The 22789-nt window shown below is 41.9% G+C and overlaps 1 pseudogene; it reads right to left on the reverse strand.

The window, feature by feature from the left end:
- Window positions 1-21627: 21627 nt before the first annotated feature.
- Window positions 21628-22517, reverse strand: LOC121497798 (annotated as a pseudogene).
- Between the last annotated feature and the right edge of the window lie 272 nt (window positions 22518-22789).

Below are 22789 nucleotides of genomic sequence, written 5' to 3' on the forward strand. Positions count from 1 at the left end.
AAGATTTTTCTAGAATATTTGAACCAGAAGTTTCCTTGATGTTATCTAGTCTAGAGATTTTAAAACTTTAATAACATTATATATACCGACAAAGATTCTTCCCTTAACCAGACTGTAGTCAGGCTCCTGAATATTCTCCTGAGCCCATAGATACATTTTCTTGTAAAACCTAGTTTTAACAAGATTCCTGCTAAGTCAGTGTAACTGAAACCCCCACCGTAGAGATCTGATAACTCTTGAGATGTTATCAGATTCCTCATCCTCCACCAACATGATGTCTGATCACCCTGGCCAGTTGTCAGTAAGAATCCTGTTAGGTTGGTTTAGCTAGAACCCCCATACTCCTGATACTTTCTTTTAGCCATCTTCAGTCCACTGACCGCCACCTTGCTCCTTGACTACACATCCCCATTGCCCTTGCTGTACTCAGACTTTGGGCCAATCTCTCTCTCTACCACTGGAAACTCCCACTGCAGGGGTTATTCCTACAGAGATCACCCCTATGCCCCTTGAGTAAACTTCCTTACACATGTCATTGAGGTTTTTTTTTTTCTTTAAGAACAACAATAGATACACACACACACTTGATGCTGAAACTTTGTTTGGGGTGCAGAGGAAATTTAACCCAGAAGCCCAATATGAAGAATAGGTAAGAGAAAAACTCTATTGACTTAGCATTTGAGCATCAGGTTGAAGCTGCTCATCTCACATTTTCTCTTGTTTCCCAAGGTGATGCCTACAGTACCTCTATTAAACTCTAGAAATCCATATAACACTTGAAAGATCCTTAATTGGGCCCACCTCCTTCTTTCTTCTGCTCTCCTACTGAAAGTCAAATAAGGAAGCCTTGCCCATGGAGAGCAGGGGTGTGATCTGATGGCACCCAGTGGCCCAACAGGGGATCTGGGCCCCAAACCCAATTGCCCCTACTCTAACCTTAAATCCTTTTCTCTAAGGTTGCATGAGGCATGGCTCAGTTTTGCCTTCTGTGTGTACTGCAATAAACAGAGAACCCCAATTGGGCCTAAACTTGTCTAATAAATTTGGCGATCAATTTTAGAGCCAGGAAATTTGATGGGGTGGTAGAAATATGTAGTTTATGTAGTGATGGGGCAGTAGAAATATGTAGTTGAGGGTACTGATCCTTAGAAGACAGGTCAGTGATTTCGACAGGAAGGATCAAAATCATTGCACGGATTTGGTAGGGATTGCCCCAGAAACCAGAGGCAGGATGAGTAGTGATCCTAAAGGTAGAATTCTACAGCTCACTTTGGCCTCACATTACCACCTCTTCATGAACTTGTCTTAGCATGAATCCCCTACCCCTGTGATGCTCTAGGGCAATGGTTCTCAACTGGGGTGATTTTGGCCACCAGAGGATATCTGATAATATTTGAGATATTTTTGATGCTGCTAAATATCCTACAGTGCATGGGAAATTCTCCCAAAACAAAGAATTGTCTGGCCCCACATCTCAATACTACCCAGGTTGAGATAACCTGCTTCAGAATTCCACAGTCATTCCCCAATATGTGGTCTCTTAATTATCCAACTAAATCTCTACACTCACTAGGATTCCCAATACAATTCAAACAGCACTAAATTGGACAACAAGCCACAAGTAGATACAGCAAACATGGTGAAGAGCTCCAGTCTTTTGGGGTCCTGTTAATCATGGGAGATGTGGGCGGACAGGTTGGTAGAAGTGACTGTGTCACAGGCAGGGGGAAAGAAGAGACGAGATGGGGGTCTGCATCTCTGGCTTTTTCCCTGTGTGGGAGGGGTGAATGGTACGTGTGCCAAGTTTCTTTGTTGACTTTTGCTGGGGATCAGATGAGTCAGATAATTGCTCGCTTGTGATGCAGGGGTAAGAGAGAGGCAGAAAGGTATAAGAGAGGGAGCAAACCCATCTAGTTACTTAGGGCCAGCATGGAATAAAAAAAGGCAGAGCACCAAGGAAAACAGATGGGGAGAAAGGTTCAGGGGTAACCTGGCCAGTCCTCTGTAAAGGTACAGACCAGTTAGGAGCAGCCTGTCCTGTGGGACCATCATCATGTTTAAAAAAAAAAAAGAAGAAGAAAGAAAGAAAAAAAAAAGGACTCCCAACATCAGCTCTCTTGTTGGATCATATTTCCTTTTTTTTTCCTTTTAAGATTTTGTTTATTTATTCATGAGAGACAGAGAGAGGCAGAGACACAGGCAGAGGGAGAAGCAGGCTCCTCAAGGGGAGCCTGGTGTGGGACTCGATCCCAGGATCCCGGGACCACGCCCTGAGCTGAAGGCAGCCGCTCAACTGCTGAGCCACCCGGGCGTCCCTGGATCCTATTTTCTGAAAGCACTGCCCATTGCCTTGAAAAAAGAGCTTCATCCTCTGCCAGCCCAGGAGACAAAGAGCAATGCTTTACAAAATCCATAAAACAAAAGACTCCAACAGTGTCAGGCCTCTTTAAACAATCACTTGTGCTATGAGGCAAAACAACTGAGACATCCGGATAAGCACTGTGGTGGTATTTTTCATGTTGATTGCAATAACACCATCAAAGCCATGCACATTCTGTGTAAAATCAATGTCTCCTTGTTGAAGGGGGGTGGTTGGGGAGAGGCCTGGGGATTTTATCTTGTAAGTCAGCTTTGCAGATAATCGCATGCCTCGGGCTTGGAAAAAATTGATGTTGGATCAATGGTCAGGAGCATGAACTGGGCTCATTTGTGACTGTACAGTGCCCAGTATTAGCTTGGAAGCTGGGGGGACTGGGACACTACTCTTGAGTGGGCTGGTAAGGGCTTGGCATTATCTGCAAGGTGGCTAGGAGGATCACTCGGGGAGGGTGCAGGTATTAGAGAAGATGACCCCTAGTGGGAGAAAATGTTCAGGGGTTGTAGGATGATCCTATCCAATAAGGAATACGTGTGTGTGTGTGTGTGTGTGTGTGTGTGTGTGTGTGTGTGTATTTGCACAAGCAGCCCTTATACCCATGGGGAGGACAGACTTGGGTTTGTGTCAAGGAAACTTTTACAAATTACTTATGTCCTGGTCAAGGGTATCTGTTGGTTCCTTTGTTTTATAGAACAGATGAGTACACTGGCTCAGGTAGGTTGAATTGTGGGTCCAATTTGATACCAGGCTCTTTGTGTTTTAACTGATGGGGTACCTACAGCTCTTCTTTATTGGTGGGTATGTTTAGGAGAGGGGGGGATAGAAAGAGGGAAGGAAGGAAGGAAGGAAGGAAGGAAGGAAGGAAGGAAGGAAGGAAGGAAGGAAGGTCCAGATAAGGTTCTTATAGGAAAGGACACATTTCCCCCAAATTCCCCACCACCATGGTCTCTTTTCTCTTCCATTGATGGCAGAAGAGAGAGTGAGGTGCCTCCTCCTTTTTTTTTTTTTTTGATCCCTGTTGAGGATGAAACGAGTTCTTTCTTTCACATAGAAGTGTTAATGCTACTAAATACAAATTTTGACTACTATGTTTTCATTGTTTTTGCTGCCTGCCCCTCACAACAACCAACAAAGGTTCACAGAGCTCTTCATTTAGTATTTCTGGAGATAAAAATCCAGCTGGTACAGAGTCAAGATGCGGTGGAAGAGGGGAAGCAATAGAAGCCAAAAAACCTGTCCATGGTGTGGTGCTTGCACTTCTCTATGCCTCAAGGTCACTGTGGCCTCACAGTGATCTTGGGCCGGGGTATCCCTGTGGATTCCTCCCACTACCCCTTCTCTTCCCTCCTTACTTCTGTCCTTTGAGCCTTCACTTTTCTAGAATTTTCTACTTTCTCCAATTTGTCCTCTTCTCTGGCTTTCCCCCAGATATCATAAACCCCAATCCTCTTCTAGTAGTCTATCATTCTTCCAGCCTCATGTTTATACATTTCTCTTTCCAAGGGCCCTTTTTTAATTTTGTGTGGGTTTTTTTTAGAGAGGGGGGAGGGAGAGAGGAAGAATCTCAGAGAGAATCCCAAGCCGGCTCCACGCCCAGCACGGGGCTGGATCTCATGACCTGAGCCAAAACCAAGAGCTGGACGCTTAACCCACTGAGCCACCCAGGTGCCTCTCTAGGGGGTGTATTTTAAGCCCCAATTATAGAAGAGGCAGAAAGTAAGTTGAAGACAAGTCTCCACTTCAGATGCGCAGTTGACTATTTTCCTTCATCATCTCCAAGAATGTGGAAAAGGAATTCATCATGTCTGACTGCTTAATGCCCTATTTGAGCCTGTACGTGCAATCCCAACTAGTAGAATATTCTTAGCCTTATAACACACTTGTCCTTTTTATGTCCTTTGGGTATACAACAAAATTATCTTGAATGAACCCAATGCTAGAAGACAGCTTCTTACTAAAACAGAATGTGAGATGCAGTTGCTAGTGGAGAAGTAGAAAATATGCTCTTACTGGTTATAGTTGGTGCTCACTTAATTGGAGGCTTGACCTAACTTGGCTATCTCAACTCACGCTGATAGCCCTCTCTTCTCTGAAATAATGGTACCTTGTTGACATACTGTCTTGCATCACTTGTTGATTTGTTGCTGTGTTTTGCATTTCACTCCTCAACTAGATTGTAAACACCCGAGGACAGTGGCTCTATGTCATCTTCATGGATGTCCCATAGGGTGCCTGGCACACTTCCGGGGCTCATGGTGAGCTTCAACACACAGCTTGCTACTGTGTGAGGGAGCTTCACCACTTCAAAATTGTTGGTGAAATTTACGAGTGATTTCATTTAATACCTTTTTTTCTATCCTGTTAAGCCTTTCTTTCTTGAGGCCTGAGACCCCATTAAAGCTTATCTACCCAGCCCTGCCATCCTCAATGCCATTTCTCATTGCTTCTCCTAATTTAATTATTGGAAAACCATGCTCTAAAGCCATTTTATTTCCAAATGAGATCATTTACCATCTCTGAGATCAGGACTCATGTGCCCCCTCGGAAGCCAGATTCTCTTTGTTTTTAATAATAATCACCACTAAATATGTTGGTCTTCAGAGGGAAATTCTTGAAAAATTAGGTCCTGAGGGGGAGAGATCAGGCCATTCTGGGGAGTGGTGTGAGTTACACAGTCATTAATTACAAATCTCAAACTAGAGGGAATCCCTGGTTCAGCACAGAAGGTCTCCAGGAAGGTTCTGTTTGGTTCATTTTTGAAAGTAGATACAAAGAAGTGAGGCTGTGGGGTTTGTGTCCCAGATGACTTAAAGCCAAAGTACATGAAACATTAGCTTCTGCATAGGGCTTGGACCCTAACAGAGCATGAAGAGTCAGCCAGTTATGGTCTTAAGTATATCTGTCCAATGGAAGCTGGCTGCCCAGTGGTGAAAGGGGCTCAAGAGATGAGCTTTGGCTTTAACCTCAGCCCTCAGGTGACTCAGCTGTGGGACAGGGGGAAAGTCACATGGTTTCTCTGAGTCTCACTTTTATCAGTATATAAATACAATGGGATTAAGACTGGACTTTCGAAAGTAAGTGACCTATAAAATACTTTCATTGGGGACTGTTAAAAATATATGCCCAGGTGAACTTTGAGAGGAGGACAATGTGATACAAGGCTTCTGTGAGAACTTTGACTCTAGTTACTACATGTTTTCATGGAGAATCCTTGGTTGTGAGAAAGAGAAAATAGATTATTTGTGGATCCCTTACTGTAAGACTGCATTAGAAGTTTCCCAAGCTCTTATAAGGCAGTGTTCTTAAATTTGGAGGATCAGAGATCTTTTTGAGAGTTAAGAACCACAGATCCTCTGTCCAGAACACAATTTTTCACATAACTTTAGGGGAGTTTGTAGACTCTGGAAAGGCTGCTGACCCCTTGTAGAACCTTTGTTAAGAGTGCCTGCTCAAAGGTGAATAAGAAAGTGGGCTGGATATAAGGGCATTCTCCTTTCTGTTAGGGCGCATTGTTTCTCTAGGTCTCTGCGTTTGGACTGGACCGATCTGATTCAGCCTCTTCCTTCAGTGATATAGGAGGTAGAACATGAGCAAAGGAGGAAGTTAAGGAAGTCTGTACTTGTTCTCACTCTTCAGTGACCTTTCAGAATTGCCCAGAACATGACTTGTCCAAGTTACTAAGCCTCAGCCTTTTTATCACCAAAATGGGGATAACTGTATTTATGTCATAGGATGGTTGTAAAATTATCCAGGGAGCAACTAGGATGAGGAGCTGAGGAATTTAAGGGGAGATTTAAGGGAATTTAAGAGGGTACCAAACACTCAGTAACCAAGATAAACAATATTTGAATGGAATATTTTTAAAAATTTAAATTAATGCAAACAATCCATGGTGAGCAAAATATCACAATTTTAAGTAAAGGCAGGACTAGTGTCACCAGTTTTTCCTTTTGCCCTGTGTTCCAATACAGCGGGCAGAGCATTATTACTGATCCTAAGAATTTGGTGGGTAAAAAAGTATCTGGATATGGCTAGTGTAATCTAATTTTCATCTGGACCTTAATCTTGTCTAAAGCACATGGCTCTCTAGTGTCCCTGGCATATGACTGGGAACAGAGCTAAACTCCTCTGAAGGCCCACAGTTCTGTGACAGGTCTCCCAGAATTTCATTCCTGTGGGTCTAATTTCCTCCAGGATAAGCATCCCATGTTCTTCAGCTGCTTTTCACAGGACATAGTGTCAAGCCAAGAGGTCATAAAGTTGGCTAATGTCCGGCCTAAAGCTGGACCCTAGAACTCAGCCACTTTTGTGTGATCTGAGGGGATCCTGGACAGATCCAGATATACAGGGGGTTAGAAATAGCCAGACTTGTCTTCTCCTTCCTTGCAAAGCTTAAAAGCTTGCTTAGGGAAGCCACATCTTCGAGACAGTGCAGCTGGTAAGGTTTTTCCTCCTGTGCCTACCTTTGTGACATACCTAGACAGTCATATATAGGTAATTATGATGTGAAGTGAGTATAAATTATGGTTCTTGAGGATACGTCCTTGTGATTTGTTGCAATATAAATAACGGTGATTTATGGTGGCTTCACCAACTGCTCTGTTGGTGATGGATCATAATAGTAGATCATGATAATTATGAACTCAGCACAGAGCTGTTTTCCCTTGTAATGCAACCGTAACACGGCCTGCGAGGCTGCTGAACATCACAGCCTGTCTGCTGGATGCTGGATTGTGTTCAAGGGGGGGCACTTGGTCTTTCATGTAATTCACAGCAGTTCATCTCTAATAATTGTCCAGGTGGTTGTCATATTACAGGCTGATGGCATTTTACTTGTAGATTTTTATTCTGGATGCAAATTAAAATTCCAGAGTTTGTCATTGTTAGACCAGAGGAATGAACAGAGAAATGCTGAAGGTTGGGGGCGAGGGGTGGGAGGTGGCGAGCAGGTGACAGACTCCAGATTCCTGTCCTGCCTTTTCTGCTGGAGCCCCCTCTCTGATTCAGGCCTGGGCTATGTCATACAGACTGTGTCACCATGTTTATTAATTTTTCTGAATTACACGGAAGAACTTTTTCTCCAAAGAACACGTGATACCTGTCATTTGGACTCTGCTTTCAGCAACTCTGATCTATAAAAATCTGCTTCATTTAGAATAATCATTTCTCAAACTGAGTGCAAGAATGTGAGATCCAGGGGTTCTGTGAAAAAAAAAAGAATACTTGTGGTCAGCTAACTTTGGAAGATGCCTGGTTAGTATGAATGAAAAATATGTACAGACATATATAAATGAAAGATCCATCTTTTAAAATTAAAATTAAAATACATTTCTTGAGTAATCTCAGCACCCGACAAGGAGCTCGAACTCATAACCCTGAGATCCAGGGTTGCGTGCTCAACAGACTGAGCCAGCCAAGCGCCTCACAAAAGATACATTTTCTAAAAGATAAGTGAAACCATGTTTTTCATGGCAGGACTTTGGTAATGGGCACAGTGAATGGGACCTGTCGCTTCACTTTCTCAATGTCATCTCTAAAACACTCAACACCTCAGAGACTGGTTATGAGTCTCAAAGGAGGTAGTGCGCAGGGAAGAACCTTGTGAATAAGATGTACCACATCCGGAGACATTTAACTGGTTAAATCCATTGACGGTAATTCAGAAACTTATGGAAAAGACACGGCACACAACAGCCCCGAACCTCTGTGTGGTGGATGAAGACGATCATCCACTCTTCACCAATCCTCCCGTTAGCAGGTAGGGTCTGGTTTCCCTACCCTTGAATTTGGGATGGCCTCATTGTTTTCACCAATAGGATGTGGCAGGAGTGAAAGTGTAATTTCAAGGCCACATTTACAAGATCTGAAGCTCCCATCTCTTTCTCTAGGAACACCCCTTGCAACTTGACCACCATGTTGACCAAGTTCAAGTAGCCTGGAAACACCTGTGTGGATGAGAACTTAGCCAGCCGTGTGACTGAGGCCACTTTGGACCTTCCAGCCAACCCAGCACCCCTGTCAATACCATGGGAATTGGAAGAACAGTCTAGTCAATCAACAGAACTGGGAGAAATAATAAGTTGTTGCTATTTTAAAACACTGAATTTTGAGGTGGTTTATTATACACAAGAAATAACTGAAACATGCAGCTTCTTCTTCCTTATTTTTTATTAGACCCTATTCTTTTTTTTTTTTTTTTTGCAGAATTTTGTACAATTTGTTTGGTGTTCTTCCCTGCTGTAAGCTCTCCAAGTGCAGCATTCGTGTTTATTTTGTTTGCCTCTGTATCCCCCCATCTAGCACAGTGACTGGCACAGGCTTGACCTTCAGTAAAGCACATTGAATGAATGAGCATCTTTTGGGAGACAGTTTCTAAAACACTAGTCCAGTATATAGACAGAATTAGAGGATGACTAATTATATAACAGAAAGATCTTTGCTAAAGCAGAGATTAACAAAGGCTCCCTTAAATATTGAGACTGCATGGTACATCAAAAATAGGATTCAATGTGGAAAAGCCCAAATTACTGAAAATTCACTAGCAACATGAACTTGACCTAAAGACAATCATGTGGCATTCACATCAGAAACAGCAACATTCCTACTCATATGCCTTCCTTTTCATCCCTTCTCAGGGGAAACAATATTCTGAGGTTGTTGAGTATCACTGCCAAGATGCTTTTATTCTTTTAGTAGATAGGCGTATGAATGGAAAAACACAGAATAAACATCAGATATTGTATTACACACTTCTTATCCATTTGCATTTTGTTTTATTCACTCTCAGGTTTTGAAAGCTAAGTACCTTAGTATATGTTTTTCTAGTTTGTTCATTTTAACTGAGGTACATTCTTCCATTTTATGACTAAACATCAGTCTATCATTCACTCTCCTACTGATGGATGATTAAATTGTTTCCCATATTTATTATGGTAAACCAGGCTACATGGGCATCTTCATATACATCTCCTGTGCATGGCAAGAGTTCACTGTTCCCTTTTCTAGATAAGGAACTTGAGGTTCATAGCACGTGGATGATTTGTCTTATGTCAGAAGGTTAATCAGGTTAGGGCCAGAATTCAAATTCAGACCATGTGTTTCATTTGCTGCCCTTAGCCTCCCAAGAGGCAGAAAAGTCTTCCAGACAAGGGGTGTGCTGCTTGGAGTCAGATCTGAGGCAGGAAGTTTCATGGTTACCTCATGAGATTGAGCTGAGAATCGAGTCAGCTTTCCTGCTACCAGTCATGGAGCAAACTTGATGAGGAGGAGACAGTACAGGATGGGTGATCCAAATCATAGGATCAAGACCCAGCTTTGCCACTTCTATGGGACTTGGGGCCTGTCGCTTCACTTTTCTCAATGTCATCTCTACAACACTCAACACTTCAGAGACTGGTTGTGAGTCTCAAGGGAGGTAGTGCACAGGGAAGAAGCTTGTGAATAAAATGTGCCACATTCATAGACATTTAACTGGTTAAATCTATTGATGGAAATTCAGAAAATGTCACTCAGTTTTTGGCTCTTGACAGTTTGTCTGAGAGAATAAGTTGCATTTAAGGTCAGAAGTGCTCTAGTTGCCTCAAGGAGGCAGAGCCTGAGGTCTGAGAGCAGGAAAGGGTGTTTTCTTGGAGACGGGTAATCTGGAGTTCCTTGAGGTACAAGCTGATAGCTAATGTTCTGGGGACCTCTGGTCTGGCCTGTGATAGAACTCCACTCCAGCCAGCACAGGATTATCTAATTTTGCAGATTAAGTGATCAAGATTCTGGGCTTTTCTAATGAAGTGAATGTGAGTCCTTATTTCTTAGCTCTAAGAAAGGGGCTTAAAGAAAGTAAATCCATTTGCCAATGGTCTAGGCCTAGGTTCTGGGTCCTGGAATGTGTGAGAGGTGGGCTGGTCAGTTAATAACAGAGGGGAAAATGTGCTAGGGATGCTGGAGCGGTGATGGGAACTTGGGGGCCAAATGTATCCAGAGCCACAAAGTGGTTTTAGCTCCATTGAACTTAGGTTAAGGATAAATGCTGTATGGTGTGTGCAGACCATCCAGTACCAACATGGTGACTTTCACTCTTGTTTTTCTCCTGTTCTCCTCCAAATTCTACAATTTGATTTTGAATCCCTGCTCTGTTCCCCCTTAGCTGGATGCACGAATGGTTTAGTGAATCCCTTAGCATCTTCATTTTTCTAATTGGAATAGACTTGGCCTTGGGTGGCCTTGGGAGCCACTTGTATCCAACACCTGCAGTAGCATTGGAACTTCAGACGGTCAGAATTGGAAGAGACTCAGAGACCCTCAGCATACCTCCCTCATTTGGCAGATGAAAGTGATGAAAGTATAAGGACCAGAGAGAGAAAGAGACTCACAATCTCAGAGGCACTGAACCGTGTACAGAGAATCAGAACCAGGTAGTAGTGCTCTCTTCATCTTTTGTGTTGACTCCTGCAGACACTGTCCAACCTGGCCCTTCACCTGGAACTGACTCTTTATGTCTTGCCAACGGCCAGTACTTTGGTGTCTCCCTGGGTAGGGTGGGGTCAGTTAGGAGTTCTGAGTGTCTCTCTGAAGTCTGGCCAAGGGAGAAAGAGGTTTCTCATCTACAGCTTATTCTATCCCATTGGCCCAGTTTGGAAAAGGCTATTATTTACATGAGTTGAGGATCTCAAAGCACTCACTTTAGCCAGCTCTTTCCTCCTACCAGAGATAGCAATGACTGGGAATGCCTACTGCGAGGACCCTGTTGAGAATGATTCAGAGGCCGAAGTGATCTGTGATCCATTATTGCTGTCTGCCATGAGTGTTGGCATGGGAAGTGGTGGTGGATGAGGCATGTGTTTACATTCCTCCTTACTTGACATCTCCAGAGTTCTCCTAAAATCCCAAGAGGGGCAAAAATGGGCACATGCAACCTTGCAGTGGTTGTTACAGAAACCATCACTCACATGAGGAATTTCTTCATCAACACCAGGGTGCACATGGAGCAGGCTATGTAACCCTCTTGCCTGTCTGCTCCCCCCCACCTAGAGCAGCTGACCCAGCTTCTGCTACTGAGATCCTGACTAATTGTCATCCCCTCCAAGCAGACCTTCCCTGATCTCTGGAAGCAGAAAGACTCAAAAAGAAAAGCAAGAAATAAAAGAGCTGTCAGAAAGAATCTACATAGAAGCCTGAAGTTGTGTTTTCATAACTGAATAAATAACTCCTTGAGCAATAATTTGTTTGCAAGCTGTTAATTAGCAGCATAATTAATTTCTGCAGATTATAAATAACAGAGCACAAAGTGGCATTCCCAGGAGAACCAATGAAAAATTACCTAAACCATTTTCAGAACCAAAAATAGTTCACAATGTAACAGATTTAAATGAGCTCTAGAATCTGGATGGTGCCACTTTCTTTTTCCTTTCAGTTAAAAAAAATAAAAGAAAGAAAGGGAAAGAAAATTCTCAGAAAACTCAGCAACTATGAGTTCGTGTCTGAAGTCAGAAATTTATTGGCAAAAGGCAGTTTCATTAATCACTGTGTTCTTTCTTATGCCTGGCATGTCAAGAAGGAAAAAAAAAATTCTGTTTATCTCTGCTTCAAACAAACAGCCGAATAAGTAGATTATTCCCAATAGAAGGATTTTTTCCCCTATACTCTAATCTCAGTGCAATCATTCACTGCTCTAAATGAGTAGTTACTTAAAATGTTAGAAAGGGATGCTAATTAGCTCAAGGAGAGCCCTGCCAAGTGTTTAATTTTCAGAAAGCAAAAGAAAGATAGGGAAGGCCTTTCAACCTTCTACAATGAGAAGCCATTGTTTTATATCTCATCATGTACCTTGGGCACCTTCCTAGTTATAGCATCTAGACTATGGATGCTGGCTGAGTGGTACGAGTTGATCTCTAGGTTGAAAAACTTGAGCAAAGACTGTTTTTGGAATTTGAGGAGAAAGATCCTTAATTGGATAAATAACCTGGAATCTCTTCCAAAAGGATTTAAGGGATCCATGGAAGACCCACTAAAGACACAAAGGGATAAAATTAGTCTAAGGAAGACAAAGGTGGATGGATGCTGGAAGAAAATTGACCTAAGAAGAATGAAATTGATACTCCAGAAATAGCAGTCCACAGATGCTATGGTTCAGCAGCATTTAGCTCTGAGCTTCCCAGTAGCCAAGGTGAGGAGGGCAACATGGTGCTAAAGAGCTCCTCTTATCTGGAGGCAGGGCAGGTTTGAGAAGCTGAGAGGTATGGCATTTAAGCAGTGTAACTGAGGTCAAGGCCTGAGCTCCCAAACCAGGTGAACAGTGGTTCACATTGACCTCTTCGTATACAAACTTTGTAGTCTGGGCAAGCTGTTTAGCCTCCCTGTGTCCCAGGACTCTTCTTTATTGAAAAAGAAAACAACCATTATTTTATCTGAAATAATTTTAAACCCACAAGGAATTATAGAAATAGTACGATAGCTCTCTTTCATGCCTCTCCCAATGATAACGTATTAGATTCAATAGATTCGATGATCAATACCAGGAAACAGATATCAATGCTATGCCATCAGCCAAAGTACAGGCCATATTCAGATTTTGCCAGTCCCAGGTTTGGCTTTAAAAAATATATATGTAAAATAATAATAATAATAATAATAATAATAATAATAATAATAGTAACATGTAGTCACAGGATTTTTGGTTTTTGTAAAGACTACATAGCATAACACATGTGATTCACCTAAGTGACCACGTAATAGGCACTCAATAAATGGTAGCTCCCACCTTCCACTTCATTACTATATATGGGTTAATGAGAAGGTCAGTAGCCATAGCAGCTATGTAATGTGTCCTAGACACTAAATGTGTCTAATCTTTGGTTGTCGATGCCGACTTCAGTGGAAAGACATACATTTGCTCAAGTATGACAAGGCTCTGACCAGAAGGAAGGTACGCGTAAGAATGAGGAAATGCAGACTGGCACATTGAATCAGGGTTCTGGTGCAAAATGGAAAAAATCGAAGGATCTTCATTTCTGTTTCAGACAGTGGGTTTATTTTCTGCTTCCCCAGCCACCCAGAAAGTAAGAGCTCCTTTCTCATCCCTCGGATATAAAAAGAACAAAATGCCTAATTATAGATAGTGCTTTTCTAAGATCTGAGCCAATGTTGCAGAGGAAGCGGGTATGAGTTTGCAGTTTTATTGTTGCCTCTGTGTGTGTTTGAACATTTCTGCAGACGCTTGTGCTATTCCATTCAATTCCATTTGACATAGCTAAGCCCTTATTATATATGTGCATTTCACGGTGCTTGCTAGGCACTGCAGGAAGCACAAGATTGAAAAAGAGATGACTTTTACCCCCAAGGAGCTTATAATCTACTGAGGATATGACGGATACACACTTTAATATTATTTCTCATTGAATTTCTGTAGTGCCAGCTATTTTGTTCAACTCTTGAAAATACTGTATCAGGCTCAGAAAGCTGACTGTAAAAGGAATATATCTGCTTTAGAAAGTGTTGCCCTGAAGCTTCTAATATTTTTGGAGGAAAAGGGAAGCAATTACATATTTATTTATTAAATATTTATTGAGCATGTACTATGTGCTAGGTAATTTTCTATGTGTTAGCAGTTCAGCAATGAACAGAAAGACAGTATTTCTGCTCTCAGGGAGTGTATCCTCCAGTAGAGGAGGAATGTGGAAAATTGGCTAAGTCAATGATGAAAGGAATTTGAAGAATAACTGGTGGAGGGGGTGGGAGGCAGTATGTAATTGCCAGATAATGACAAAGGAAGACCTCTGCAGAGGCAACACTTGATTTGACACCTGCACAGCGGGAAGGATCCAATCATGTGAAGTTGCTAGATGGGTGGGAAAACGTGCCAGACAGAGGGACCTGCAAATGCAAAGGCCCAAGCGCAACCCGCAACCTTATGTGATATGATTATAATGCTTCATGCAACGTTGAAGGACACAATCCTTAGGTGCTGACTGATGGAAGTGCCAATGAGCATGTGCAGAAGGTTGGAGACAAGCGGTGGTTCTTAGGTGATGATGAGAGTGAGCTTCTCGGAAGAAGGAGACATTTAGGTCGGCTTTGAAGATGAAATCTTCTGGATGGATGGAGAAAGGATGGCCTTTGCCTGGGAATTGCCATGAACAAAAGCCCTTCTGTGGAAGGTCTTATTTGGGAGAATGGAAAGAAGGGTTAGAAAAGTGGTGGGCATAATTAAGGAGGCTAAAAAGCATCTATGACCATTATCATGATGATGATGATGATGATTTATAATAGAAATTACTCCTACTCATTGCTTATTATTCTTAGTATTAAAGTTTTTAATAATATTAAACATTTATTAAAAGTTGACTATGTGCCAAGGACTGTGATAAATATTGTACCTTCCTCGTCTCATTATTGTCCGCATTTCATTTTACAGTTGAAGAAATTGAGGGTCGGAGAAGTTAAGTAGCTTGCCCGAGGTCACATAATTAAGTGACAGAGCCAGGACATGAACCCACATCTGTCTGACTCCAGAGATCCTGCCACATTATGTGAAAATACAATTTTTGAATATGCACTGTTGAATTTGTGTCCCCGAGTCATGCTCTCTGAGATCCCAGAGGAACTGGCAAATGCTAACTAAATCTATGGAACAGCGAAAGAGTACAGTGTCTGTTAGTTAGATGACTTTAATATCATCATCAGTGGCCATGATGTCATTTCATATCTATGCCATTATCTTGCCCAGTGGCAGTGGTGGTGGTGGTAGTAATGGGGTGTGTCAGGGAGGGCTGATTGATATCTGGTAGAGGAGATAGGTTGACTGAGCCTCTCATTTTTTGACTTGGCTCCTTCTGTGATAAAGGTAGTGCCTGGCTATGATAGGAAAGCTCAGTACTTGCCATTGATACACTGTGGTCCTAGAGTGAGTTTTTCTGTGCCAAGCAAATGGTGCTTATACAAGACTGAAGTTGTCAACTGATAAAGCAAGGCAGATGCCTTTAAGAGTGCCATGCTCTCTGGGCACAGATCCAAAGTCATAATGCTAAAGGAAAGTGTCTGATTAGAGCACAGGGGTAAAAATAGCAAGACTGTGGCTTTCGTCACACTGCACCCATGACCTAATTAATGCCACTTAGCCCATAGCCATAGTTATAGCCATGATCTTGGCACTTTGTCACATAGACCTGTGCTGTTGTCCATAAAGGACACTGATCAAGAGAATAACTGATTCAGCACACTCACAAGACCTGAATTTCTGTTCCAAAATAACATGTGCAAAGCCGCAAGCACAATGCTTCAGTGAACATGGCACAAATGCACTCAATAAATTGAATTTCTTGTCCTTTTCCAACCCTCTCCCTGGCTCTGGTGCTTACTTCTTTCGCGCTATCAGACAACTCATTTCCCTCTCTGAGCCATCCGTTTATCATCTCTAGAAAAAGGTTGGACAGCTAGGCAAATTGTGTTAATTTCTCATACCAATTTGGATATATTTTTAAGGAGCATTGGAGCATTTTACAGCTATGTCCATACTCAAAAGGAAAGAGTTCTGTAATTGATTGGTGATGTCCGCCATGGATGTAAGAAAAGAGAACATGTGTATGTACACACATACTGTGTATTGACCTTGTTGGTTTCTTTCTGCCATATTTAAAGTTAGATTAAATTTTGTTAAATTAAATATCTGATTATGTCTCAACAGCTCATTGTAAGACAGGAGACCCGTCTATACTGCTCTTTTGGGATGGATCAGTAAAATCATCCTTATCTTTAAGGGTAGCGTCTTGTTATATCAACCTGAACAAGGTAAGAAAAATGCAAGGCTTGGCAGCTGTAGGAGGGAGTGGGCCAGGCTCTCAGAGTCATTCCAAACCCTTTTGTCCTGGAACTCTGGTCTTCTGGCATCTGTGAGGACCACAAAGGCACTCTATCTTTTAGGTGTGCTGTGGAAAAGCACATAAGTAAAGATCTGGTCCTCTGCATGATGTGGCTGATGAGACGCCCCCACTGTGGTTAAAACTAGTGAACAGCATGGGAGGCACACAAAAGGTGGGTGGAGGGCGACCTTTATAAGGCTCTGATTCACTCCCACCCTTGACTCGAAGCCTGGGCAGTGCAGTCCTGCCCTGACTCATTATTATTTAAAGCTGCAACCTCTTCTTTCCTCTTCACTTTTTTCAGTTCACATTTTCCATGATATTTTCCCATTTGGAATGAACAAAAATTCCTCTTCTCCACTAGGCTATTTTTTGGATTCCCCATTCTTCTCAGGTATGCTATGTATGTGGTGGGGGGGATGGGGGTCGTTATAGATTTCTGAGCAAGTCAATCAGCTTTTTCATGCCATGAAATGTTCCATGACATGTTCCATCCATGACATGGATCCATGACATGTTCCATCATCTGAGGGTAAAAGTTTGAACTCAAAGACCTTCTTAGAGTATTACAGAGTATTATATTTAGTAACCATCATATATATACGCCATCATATATATAATCATATATATATACACACATATATATTATATATATGTTGCAGATTTTCCTGAAAGAGTATGTATCTTGTGTTTCTGTAGATTGCATCTTGGGCATCATCAACTTAATAATATAAAATATAACTCAATAGAGTTATTTATAGAAGATTTATAGAAGAGGGAATCCAAATGACCAATAAGCAGATGAAAAGATGCTTAACCTCACTGATAATCAGTAACTTTTTTTTTTTAATAGGCTCCACATCCAAGTTGGGGCTTGAACTCATGACATGATCAAGAGTCGCATGCTCTACTGACTGAGCCAGTCAGGTACCCCCCAGCAACATTTCTAATAGAAGATAAAATACAAATATTTTAAGTATATTATCACCCAGTGCTGGTGATATGCCAAGGGAAAGGAGGCACTCACATTCAAATTTCTATCCTCCACATCCCAGTCCATATTCCCTTGGCTTCAGTCAGCATCCATCTTGTTGGGGTGCATCTGGTGGGTCATTCATTTCTAGAGGTTTGAGCTTTGGTAGGATTACCAATTTGGTGTTTCTGGCATCTTTCATTAATTTGTACCACTGGAAAAGGCAGCACCAGGAAGCTTCGGGTTCTGCTATTACATCCATTATGTGAAAGACCCTCTTCATAGCAAAGATTGATCATCTTAGCCGATACTTTCTTTTGAAGAACATGAGGTGGCCAGTAAGGAATCTTAAGTTCATATTCAATGGAAGAATTGTGTCCATTGTGGAAGAAAGCATTTCCTCCTGGAATACAAAGACCCCCTAAATCAGCAAAGTCCAGAATTAAGGAAATAAAAAGGAATAGGTTTTTAGATGGTTTGTTATTAGTTGAGATATTAGATATTAGCTATTAGTTGAAATATTCAGGGAAGCCACTAATCCTCCCATTCAGATTTCCTGCTCCCTTATATTCTGTCTATAAGAGAAATGAGGGATCCCTGGGTGGCACAGTGGTTTAGCGCCTGCCTTTGGCCCAGGGCGCGATCCTGGAGACCCGGGATCGAATCCCACGTCGGGCTCCCGGTGCATGGAGCCTGCTTCTCCCTCTGCCTGTGTCTCTGCCTCTCTCTCTCTCTCTCTCTCACTGTGTGCCTATCATAAATAAATAAAATAAAATAAAAGTTAAAAAAAGAGAAATGACACCATAATATTGGCCTCTGATTAGCTCGGGGCATAGATTTTAGGCTACAGGATAGTTATTTAGTCTCTCAAGATACTGTCTCCAGTAGGTGATAATTCAGTAGGTCACTCTATCTTTCGGCAAGACTAACTCTTTATGGATGATGGGGTACATGGAAAGATAAGTAAACCCTATGAACATTAGGAACTACCTTATTTCTTTTGCATAAAGTGAAGAGACAGTGTTGTATGTGATACCGTGATCTCAAACTAACCTTTCAGTGATTCCATGCCTGGTGGGACTGCCAGGACAAGGAATACAAAACCATGTAGAAAATTCCAGTAAGGACATTTCAGTAAGGACAAATTTTGTCCCTTCATGAAGGAAGGGTTCCAATATAATCAGTTGCTACCAGATAGCAGTCTGGTCCTCAGACAATAATTCAGTGTTCACGACACTGGTGCACTGAGCAGAGTGGTAACCAGATTAATTTTGTTATTAAACCTGTGAGTTACTTCATCCTTTGACACCATGACCACATTGTCCATGAACCTACTCACTAGTGTCTGGAGAGAGATTGCCAGACATCCACAGGGGTATAATTTGTAACATGATTATTTAGAACTTCCTACACAATGAGGCCCTTTTCTGAACACTCGCATGGGACCAACCACTCTCTTATGCTAAGCCCATTTAGAATTGCTCATACTTCATTAAAACCTTGTTACCAATAGTCTAATCTTATTCTTTCTAAATGCCTGGACCTTGCATCACAAGACTAACTGCTTGAAATCCTACCTATTGGAAAATTCTCCCTTCCTGCATTATTCTTCAAGGCTATTCTTGAGTGAGACTGAAATGCCTCAGTAATCCATTTCTCACAGGCACCATAAATCGGGTTTGATTTTCCTCCTCACTCAACTGATCATAAGGACTCCTTAGGAGTTTTAGGACTGAAGTGTGGCAGGAGTAGCTATGCTTGGAGTGTGGGGCTCTGGTAAATAGCTTACATCTTAAAGATTTGCTCAAACCTAATTCTGTTTATATCCTATCTCCTTGATGATGGACTGATGCAGGGCCTGCCTGAATTTATGGCTTGGTGGATCAGACAACTCCCACTTCATGATGAACTGTTCAGTTTTCATGGATTCTTGGCATTCAGGTACATTGAGAAAGAGCTGTTTCTTAAAAAGAGAAAAGAGCACAGCTTTCCTACCAATCTCAAAGGTATGCAGCTATGATTCTCCTAACGCTTCTTTCCTCAAGCCTAGCAATTTGATCAATTACAAATCAAACTTCTTTGGGTCTGAGGTATCACAAAAGCCAACGGGATGAGTTGGGCTAGCTGGAGAACCTTCCCTTGCTCTGAACTGCCTCTAACTTGGCAGGCTTATGGTTACCTAATAATTACTTCTGGTATTTTCTGCAAATCGGGATAGAGAAAAATGCATTAGGCAGATCAATATCTGCACACTAGGTGCCAGAGCCTGTATTGATTTGCTTCACTGAGAAGACTACATCTGGAATAGTAGCTGCAATTGAAGTCAAACCTAATTAAACTTAGAATAAGCCATTGTAATTCTCCCAAGATCCGTCCATCTTCTGCACAGATTAAATAGGCAAACAAAATAAGATTGTGATGGGGTGATTCTCCAAGACTTTGTAGCAAAAATCTTTTTATTTTTATAGGAATTATTATTGTTTTTGGTTTACTATTTTTATATGGAGGAAAGCTCCATGAGCTTCCCCTTGACTGAACTTAGGAACTAAGGAAATAACCAGCATGTATTCACTGAACCACAGGCTTTAGATGGCTCAAGCCTAAATTCTCCTATCAGCTCCACTTCAACCTTTGATCCATGATTGTGTTGTAAGGTCCCAGGACTTAATGGTAACTCAGAAAAATGCAGTCTAATGATGCCATAAAGATCTGTATATGTCACTTTTCCCACTGCATAGTTACAATGACACAGGGCCAAGTTTCCTTTAGGGAAGACTAGGAGGGAGATTTGTGAGATTTTTGTAGGCTCTTTTCTTGGTGGTACTGAGTTTGCCTTTTTTTTTTTCTCAAGGAATTCTGAGTCAATGCTGAGATTCAGGCCTCAGAATTGGATTGGACCATGATCCCTTGTCATGCTGATGCAAATCAAACTTCTCCTTACTAGATTGAATCTTTCAAGATATGGGTCAGGTTGGACCTTGGTTAGGACCTTGGTCTTCAGGACCCCAAGATAGAGACCGTTATAGGTCAAACTATTCTGATTATCTTTTCAACCATGTGGCCTGTCACAGTATTCATGCTCACTTTGCCTCTGGTGTTTGTGCCAGCCTATCAACACCACTGAAAGCCTCTTGCATTTCACTTTTAGCTTAGAATACAGCCACTACAGTGCTTTTCAAAGATTTGCCACTCCTCTCATCAATGTATTTCTCACTGCTTTGCTAAGGGAGTGTTTTTGAACCCTCTCAAAGGAGGGAGAATGAATGGATTATGACAAATTTACTCCAACATTCTTTTCTCCCTACATTACACCAAGGGATTACATGAATGTCGACTTTATTTACAGTTGGCCACCACTGAGTCAAGATTCCTATCAACCATTTAGAACTCACTTCTAGCTCCCTGGGTGAACCAGTTGATATTATTTATTTTTTAAAAAAATATTTATTACTTTGGTGAAAACCTTGTGTTCTTTATGGTTCAAGCTTGTTTCAAGAAGGTGCAACATTTTTATTTATGGTTTGAAATAGACTTTCAGCCATATTAAAAGACGGACGGATAAACTGGTTCCTTAACCAAAGTTAAATGAAGCAGATTCAAGTCCAGGGTTAAATCACAGGTGTTTCCTACCACACCTATACCCAACTTTCCAGAACTTGGTGCTGGAGAAAAGAACTCCAACAGGGAAGTGATTCGGGTCAGGGAGGGGGCAGAGGCTACCTGAGTGACAAAGGGCCTATAATTTTCCACAGCCTGATTCTACCCATTTTCTAAGCTTCCCTAGGAAACAGAGTAGATGAATTACAATATTGTATAGGTCTCTTAGTGTTTTCCTAAATATCTAACATAGTAAATTACTACTCTGAACATGGAGTATTCAGTGTGGGGTCAGAGAAGCAAATGCTAGATCAATTTCTCAGGATTGTGGACCACTCCCATCTGAATAATCTAGCAACCCAATCTCCATTTGGAACATTCCTTGTGATCCTTACAGACCAAGAGCCCAAAGACACAATTTAGAGGGATAAAACAACAACAACAAAAGCCCATGGACAGAACCCATGGCTTAACAGGAGGCAACTTCAGGCCATAGGTTAAGCACACTGCCAAGGGCTGAGTCAATATCTTCCATGTGAAGGTCCTACTCCTCTTCCTATTAATAACCAGTGGGAGCAGTACAGGCTGGAATGCTAGCCCATATCTGCTCCTCTCAGGGGCAGAAGATTCAGTCCTGGTTAAAGGACCTACTGTCAGGTGTTTTAAGTACTCAAGAGATCTGAATAAGATTTACGGTTTTGGAGGTAGATAGAATGCATATCTTGGTTTGTGGTGTGGAAAAAATGACTACCCATCATTAAGTGCCAGAAATTGCAGTCATTAGTACAGTGCTATGTGCTCACAATGTCAGCTCACAAAACACATCCCTCTCCCTAGTCACAGGCAGACAGGTAATGGTAGCAGTAGGGTTTTTTAAACCGTGCCTTAGTACAGGTGCTGGGGTTGCCCATAGAGCTCTTGATGCATAAAGCCTGGACATTCTGCCAATTTTTCTTGAGCAATGACACCAGGAAATTAATAGCTAAGTGGATGTTGTACACGAGCTCATCATCTGTCATCTTTACGTGGCCAATGGCCAAGGCCAGACACAGCACCTTCTTCATCCGGAATTTGATCATGGACTTCACTTCATCCACTTTGGCCACCATGCTCTAATTGTGGGTCAGCAAGGAAGGGAACTTGTCAGCCTTAGTCAGGCCTGGGCCCAGAATTCATAGGATTTGCTGGATCAGAGATTCTGAAGCCAAAAAGACATCATTCTTTTTGGCCAGCTTCTTGACTTTTTTTTTTTTTTTAAGATTTTACCTATTTATTCATGAGAGACACACAGAGAGAGGCAGAGACACAGGCAGAGGGAGAAGCAGGCTTTTCACAGGGAGCCCAATGCAGGACTCAATCCTAGGACTCTGAGCACGCCCCGAGAAGAAGGATACACTCAACCGCTGAGCCACTCAGACCTCCCTCTTGACTAATTTTTTATTCTTGTTGAGTTTCTTCAGTACCTCAACATCCATACGGGAAAGAGCCACAGCCTTGGCCTCATCACAGAGCTGCTGGTGCCCCAAAACACATATGGAGAACTTGAGGTGGGTAGTGGACTTAAGCCTGATGGTACCCATGAAGCATTTCTCCTTCTGAAAGTCAGAGTTCTTCAAGCCAATCTGCAGCTTCTCTCCAAAAACTTTGGGTGCTTGCTCTGGTTCCCATGCAGGACTTTTCACACCATATTGTAAGGGGTGTTGTGGGAGATTTTGCTGCTCATGGTACCACGTGCCGTAATAATGTAGAAAAGAGAGTTGTGAGTCCATTGATTATAGAATCTCTGGTAAATTAAGTTGTATCACTAAATTCAGCTTCATTCAGAACTATATTACTCTCTCTATAATCTATGATCTTCTCACATATGTTCCTCAAGTTTTGCTGACATAATTTAGCAAAATCTTGTGTCCTTTGCATGTGCCCCTTCTTTTATGGTTTTACTCTATAACTAATGCCCCAGGGCATGTTGAGATCTGACTGTAGTTTTAGGCCTGG

Source organism: Vulpes lagopus, chromosome 8 (genome assembly GCF_018345385.1).
Source record: "Vulpes lagopus strain Blue_001 chromosome 8, ASM1834538v1, whole genome shotgun sequence".
Lineage (NCBI taxonomy): Eukaryota > Metazoa > Chordata > Mammalia > Carnivora > Canidae > Vulpes > Vulpes lagopus.